Source organism: Arachis duranensis, chromosome 8, assembly GCF_000817695.3.
Source record: "Arachis duranensis cultivar V14167 chromosome 8, aradu.V14167.gnm2.J7QH, whole genome shotgun sequence".
Taxonomy (NCBI): Eukaryota; Viridiplantae; Streptophyta; class Magnoliopsida; order Fabales; family Fabaceae; genus Arachis; species Arachis duranensis.
Window position 1 is genome coordinate 13,458,117 of NC_029779.3, and position 7,670 is coordinate 13,465,786.

At 26.8% G+C, this 7,670-nt stretch overlaps 1 pseudogene; it reads right to left on the reverse strand.

The window, feature by feature from the left end:
* Window positions 1-6,941: 6,941 nt before the first annotated feature.
* Window positions 6,942-7,670, reverse strand: part of LOC107460942 (protein DETOXIFICATION 27-like) — a 5,191-nt pseudogene continuing 4,462 nt past the window's right edge.

Here is a 7,670-nt window from a genome sequence, read left to right on the forward strand (position 1 = left end):
TTTAGATTAAATTCATAAATTATTTATAGAATACAAAAATCGATAGTTACTTATAAAAAATATTATTTTTTTATTATTTTTGTCATGTTTTATAATATTTTAAAACTATTTTTATAATTATTAAAAATGAAGGCTATTTTTTTCGGCTTATAAAATTTGAGGATGATTTTGATCCTTTTAAAATTTGTTCAAATTAAATGACACCACTTGTATAAAGGCCAGGTGACCCACTTTCAGATATGTCATTTTTCATTAATCAGCTTCTCATGGTGTGTTTCTTTTCTATTTGTGAGGTTTGTTATTGGGTTAGAAAAGTATAGGTAGAGAATAATTTTTATCATTAATGTAAATAATAAGTTTAAATAGATAGAGAATAATTTTTATCATTAATGTAAATAATAAGTTTAATAAAATAAAAATATATTATATTTTTAAATTATTTATTTATATTTTAATATTAAAATAATTATTTATATATTTAATAAATTAAACAATTATTATTTATGTTGTTCAAAAAAATAATTAATTACCTATCGGTTGAAAATTAGTTCAACCTTCTTTTCTTTGTTAGACGAATCCTCTAAGGTGTACAACTGTACATACATAAATACAATTTGGTCAAATAACGAACCTATTTCATGTGGACGGAAAAGAGCAAAAGATTAATACTTTAACGAGTTAATTATTAATTAAATATTTAAAAAATTCAAATGTTCACAAAAAAATTTTAAAAAATATTATTGATAAAAAGATATTTAAATAATTCAAAAATATAATAAAATAATTTGTTAATTATTTTTTATAAGTAACAAAAAAATTTATATTTAACAAATAGTTTATTTATTTGATTCAAAATTTTATGATAATATTTGAATAAATATTTAAAAATATATAAAAAAATTCTAAACAAAATTTGACCCTTAAATTTTTTTTATTTTTTTAAAAAAAATTGATCATTCATAATAAATTTTTTAAAAAAAATTCACTTAACATAAAATTATTAAATTTTTTAAATACAAAGATATTATTTTTTTAATAATATTTACAAAAATTTATATTAAAATCTAATTTTAAAAATTTTTTTAAAAATATTTATTTAATATTTAGTTCTTTTGTTGAGTTTTTAAAATTTTTTAAGAATTCATTTATTCTTAAAATTTTTTAAAATTATTTTTATGAGCAATATAATTTTTCGGATATTATTTTGATAGTTAGTTTACTTTAAATGTGTTGAAAAGTTCGAAAATAACATCCAAAAGAAAACGAATAGAATACATGCTGCAGTAAGCCAATCACTTAACATATGCACTACACATTAAAATTTAAACCAATAGCATTTTGGAGACTTGATTGTAACTTGGTTACCAGAACACTCACTTGAACATTTCTGATATTGAAACGTCCAATAATCATTAATCTCAAATTCATTTAAATTAAAGTGTAATTGTCTGTATGTAAAGATAATAATTAATAAATATTAAAGTAATTGTATTCATGTAAAGTTAATAGTTAATGCATATTAACAATTAGACTTGAATTTTCACTTCAAATTAAACGAGTATTACACGGCCAATAACAGTTGACAAAATAAAAAAAGATCGAAGCGAAGGATATTTATAAATTTAATTAATTAATATTAATAAACGGTTACTAATCGTTTACTACCATTTAGTTGAAGGAACACAACTTTTTAAAAATTATGTATGTTTAAAATATTGTGTTTATTGGCTAAAGAGATACAACTCTTTAAGAATTGTGTATGTTCAAAATATTGTATCTATTAGCAATAGAAAAGACACAACTATTTATACACGTAACTAATCATAATTGCTACGTGCAATATGTACATAAATAAGTCTTTGTCCACTATTTCAAATATACAATTATTAAGTGTACATTTTAATCAACTATTAAAAAAAAAATTTTACTCAAGAGAGTTGAGAATTTATTATTATTGCTAATTAAGAAATTTTTAGGTTTCATTGTATCCTAGGAGAGTATTGTCATCAACCCTATAGCAACTAAGTGTGGAGACAAATATCTCTTTGAAGAAAGCGATCTAATCGTGCTTTGAAACCACTACACAAATATAAGATTTTGTCATCTTCTCATATTAATATACCCAACAATTTTAGAGAGATATTTCTTGACATGGCACAAGATCAAAACACTACGTTCAAGGTCATGAATCAAGAGTTTGTCAAATTAGATCGCTTTGATGGAACGAACTTCAACCGTTGGAAAGACAAGATGATGTTTCTTCTTTCAGTTCTCAATTTTGTATATGTGATTGACCCAAAGACTACACCAATTACCGATGCCGCTGAAAATTCCACTCCGGAAGAGAAAGAAAAGATTGTTCAATTGAAGAAGAAACGTGATGAGGATACTTTTGCATGTCGAAGTCATATTCTCAATACTTTATCCGACCGACTTTATGATCTCTACATGTCAATTCAATCACCATTAGAGATTTGAAAATCTTTGGAAGAAAAGTACAATACCGAACGATAAGGAACATATAAGTTTATTATGATGAGATATTTTGAATTTATTATGAATGATACTATACGTGTTATGGATCAAATTCATGAATTACAAATCCTTGTGAGTAGATTTCGTGATCTACAAGTGGTGATCCCTGAATCATTACAAGTTGGAGCAATTATTTTAAAATTGTCTTCATCTTGAAATGGTTATAGGAAGAAACTTTTACATCTTGGTGAGGACTTCACAATTGTGAAATTACTAAGGCATATACGTATAGAGGAGGAAACTCGAAAACGTGATGCTGTGTTGTGTATCTTTCTCAAAGTTATAAAGTGAATCATATTGGTGAAAACAGCACCAATAAGAAGAAAAGAAAGTTCTCTAAAGATTCAAAGCAAGATAAGAAAAGACAAAGAGAGTGTTATCATTGTCACAAGAAAAGACACTATATCAAAGAATGTAGACTTCTAAAAAAAGAAGCACCAAAGACCAATTTAGTGGAAGAAAATGATCTAATTGCTATGGTTGTAGAAAAAGTACAAAACATGCATGTTGGCATGGTTACAAAAGTTAACGTAGCAACACAAGGAAAATCACTTGAATGGTGGTTAGATTCAGGAGCTACTGTTCACGTTAGCAATGATCGCAACCAATTCAAAACATATGAAGAAGTGAACAATAGAGAGGTCTTAATGGGCAATGACAACTCAGTCAAAGTTTGTGCTCAAGGAACTGTGGAATTGAATTTTACATCTGGAAAGAAATTAAGTTTAATAAATGTACTTCATGTTCTAGATTTGAGAAAAAATTTAGTTTTTATTAGTCTCTTTTGTAAGAAAGGATTAAAAGTTATAATGAAATTTGATAAAGTGATCTTGCTTAAGAATGATGTATTCGTAGGAAAAATATATTGTACTGAAGGCATGTTTAAACTTAGTATTAATAAAGTGAATGTTTCATTGTATGTTGTTGATTCTTATGATTTATGGCATAGTAGATTAGCACACTTAAATTACAAATCAATTGAATATATGCAAAAGAATAACTATATTGATCTTAGTAATAAGGATTTTAATAAGAAATGTGATATTTGCATATAATCCAAAATTACTAAGAAACTTTTTTCTAAAATTGAAAAAAATACACATTTATTGGAGTTGATTCATAGTGATATTTGTGAACTAAATGGTAATATTACTACAGGAGAAAAAATATATTTTATAACTTTTATTGATGATTGTTCTAAATTTACTTATGTGTATTTGCTTAGAAATAAAGATGAAGCTTTTGAAATGTTTAAGAAATATAAAATAGAAGTAGAAAATATGCATAATAAGAAAATAAAAGTTCTTTGTAGTGATCGAGGTGGAGAATATTTTTCTAATGAATTTGATCACTTTTGTGAATTACATGGTATTGTGTATGAATCTTCCGCTCCATATACTCCGCAACAAAATGGTTTGGCGGAAAGGAAAAAACTGTACATTTGTGGATATGGTTAATTCAATGTTACTAAATGCGAAATTGCCTTACAATTTGTAGGGTAAAGCATTATTGACATCATAATTATTCATAATAGGATACCATCAAGACATAGAAATGTTTCTCCTTATGAAATTTGGAAAGGAAGAAAACCTAATTTGAATTATCTTAAAGTGTGGGGGTGTTTAGCCTTTTATCAAGTTTCTGATCAAAAGAGAACCAAATTGGGGCCAAGAGGTATAAAAGGCACTTTTATAGAATATGCTCAAAATTCTAAAGTATATAGAATATTAGACTTAGTGTCTAATGTAGTTGTTGAATCAAAAAATGCAGAATTTATTGAAAATAAATTTATCAATGATTCAACTTCTAATTCAGAATATTCCTAAAATGATACTAATATTTCACAAGAAATAAATAATCAAAATAATAAACGTCTAAGTGAAAAAGTGTTGACTGAATCAAAGAAGAGTTTAAGAGTGAGAAAAGAAAAGGACTTGGGTCCATATTTTATTTATTCTCAGGCTATCACTTTTTTGATAGAAGGAACTAGGGATTCTGTGACAAACAAGATTCTTATTGTGATGAATATAGAGGGTGATCATCAAACGTTCAAAGAGGCTATGGTTTCAAGAGATTCTTCTATTTAGAAAGAAGTAATAAATGATGAAATGGACTCAATATTATCTAACAATACTTGAGTCTTGGTTGATTTGCCTCCAAGATCAAAGCCAATAGGATGTAAGTGGGTATTTAGAAGAAAGTATAACATTAATGATTCATTACAAACCTTTATAGCAATGTTAGTGGCCAAAAAATTTAGACAACAAGAAGGTCTAGACTATTTTGATACATACGCACCTGTGGCAAGAATGACTTTTATTAGGACTCTTATAGCATTAGCATCCATTCATAAGTTTCATATACATCAAATGGATGTTAAAACGGCTTTTCTAAATAGAGATCTTAATGAAGAAATCTATATGGAGCAACCGGAAGGCTATGTACTACCCAAAAATAAAAGAAAATTTGCAAATTAATTAAGTCTTTGTATGGGCTAAAACAAGTACCTAAACAATGGCATAAGCAGTTTGATTCAGTGGTGTTATCAAATGGTTTCTCACATAATAGTTCGGATAAATATATTTACTCAAAATTTACTAAAGATTATGGAGTAATCATTTGTTTTTATACTGATGATATGTTAATCATCGGAATAAATTTAGAAAGAATTCGTGTAACAAAAGAGTATCTAACTTCTAAATTCATGATGAAGGATTTGAATGAAGTTGATACAATATTAGGCATAAAGGTGCATAAGAATGAAGTTGCTTTTACTTTAAATCAATCTCATTATATCAAAAAGGTATTGAAAAAGTTTGATTATCTCACAATTAAAGAATCCAATACATCATATGATCCTAATCTTAAATTAGAAGGAAACATGGGAAGACCTATAGCACAATTAGAATATGCTAGTGCCATAAGAAGTTTAATGTATGCAATGCATTGTCCAAGACCTGATATAGCATTTGCTATGTGCAAATTATCAAGGTTTACAGGAAAGCCTAGCAATCAACATTGGAAAGCTATAACAAGAGTTCTTGGTTATCTCAAGAAAATCGTAAACTTGGGATTACGTTATAGTGAGTATTCCCCAGTTTTAGAAGGTTATTCTGACGCAAGTTGGATTACAAATCTTAGTGATAACAAATTCACTTCATGATGGATTTTCACCATAGGTGGTGGAGCAATAAGTTGGGCCTCAAAGAAACAAACTTGTATTATACATTCTATTATGGAGGTTGAGTTTGTAGCTTTATCAGCCGCAGGTAAAGAAGTGGAATGGTTAAGAAATTTGTTATATGATATAAAGCTGTGGCCACAACAGACGACAACCATTTCAATCTTCTGTGATAGTGAATCAACCATGTCTCGAGCATATAATAAGGTTTATAATGGACAGTCTAGACATATAAGTTTGAGACATGAATTTGCGAGGCAACTAATAGATGATGGTGTAATTACCATCACTTATGTAAGATCTCAAGGAAATTTAGCAGATCCTTTGACTAAAAGTTTGTTAAGGGATAAAATCAAAGAGACTACTGCTAAAATGGGATTAAAATCTATTATTACTAAATGATGGGAACCCAACTTTATTTTAGTAGACCACTAGTTTTAAGGTTTAATGGGTAATAACAAGTTATTTAGCAATTGGAGCACTAAGGTATATGATTTAGTGTTATTTACAATAAATTAAGAGGGTGAGTTTAAACACTTAATGGAATGATAATATTATCTATCAAAAGATTCCACTTATATGAATATAAGAGTGGTGCCGCTCTAATCGAGAATTTTAGAGGTTTTATTCTTGTAAATATTCATGAAACCAGGATGAACACAAAGCCATATAAGTGCTTAAAATTGTAAACTCTTGAACTTGGAGGGTATAAGTAATGTGTGTGATTTTTGGTACTAACATATGGAGTATAGGTTTAATCGATTAGACACCTATTACTTCATTAGAACTTTAGAATTTACACTAAAAAAATATTTAATTTTAGTGACACATTTTTTATGCATATACTTATATGACATTTAAATTTTGTAAATAGTGGGGGATTAAACGATATTTACAAATTTGATTAATTAATATTAATAAACGGTTACTAACTGTTTACTACCATTTGGTTTAAAAGACACAACTTTTTAAAAATTGTGTATGTTCAAAACATTGTGTCTATTGGTTAAAAGGACACAGTTCTTTAAGAATTGTGTATGTTCAAAACATTGTATCTATTGACAATAGAAAAGACACAACCATTTGTATACGTAACTAATCATAATTGCTACGTGCAATATGTATAAATAAGTCCTTTCCACTATTTTAAATATACAAGTACTAAGTGTATATTTTAATCAACTATTAAAATTTTTTCTTTGTTCAAGAAAGTTGAGAATTTCTTATTATTGCTAATTAAGAAATTTTTAGGTTTCATTATATCATGAGAGAATATTGTCATCAACCCTATAACAACTAAGTGTGGGACAAATATCTCTCTAAATAAAACGATCTAATCGTGCCTTAAAACCACTACACAAATATAAAATTTTGTCATCTTCTCATACTAATATACCCAACACGAATATACCCAACACGAAGCATATACATGAGTTCGAATCTTTACGCCCTCGTGAAAGTTGGGTATTACTGGTTGGAGACTAGTGCTTTCTCCTTGACAAGAACTTGAGCTTTCAGTACCTATCATGACAAATTAACCAAAGTTAGCGTTCTTACTATCTGTGTGTTTGAATTTTAGTTTGTAAACAGAAGTTTGCATATAATTGATTTTATAAACTTAATTTTGATGAAAAGTAAGTTTGTGTTAACGTGATTTATGTTTGACAATCTTTATATCAAAATTGATTATAGTAAAATAAATGTTGTTTGGATTATACTATTTAAAATCACTTTTAGATGAAAAATTACTAAAAGAGACATCAATTAAAATAATTTTTTATAATATTCTATTATTTTACTTTAAATATTTAAATAGATCTTATTAATTCATTTTTAAATAAAGTTAATATTTACTTACTAAATTAAAGTAACATATAAAAATTAGCAAAATAAAATTATATATATAAGAGTTTTTTTTGGTGACTATACGTATAAGAGTATTTAATCTGTTATA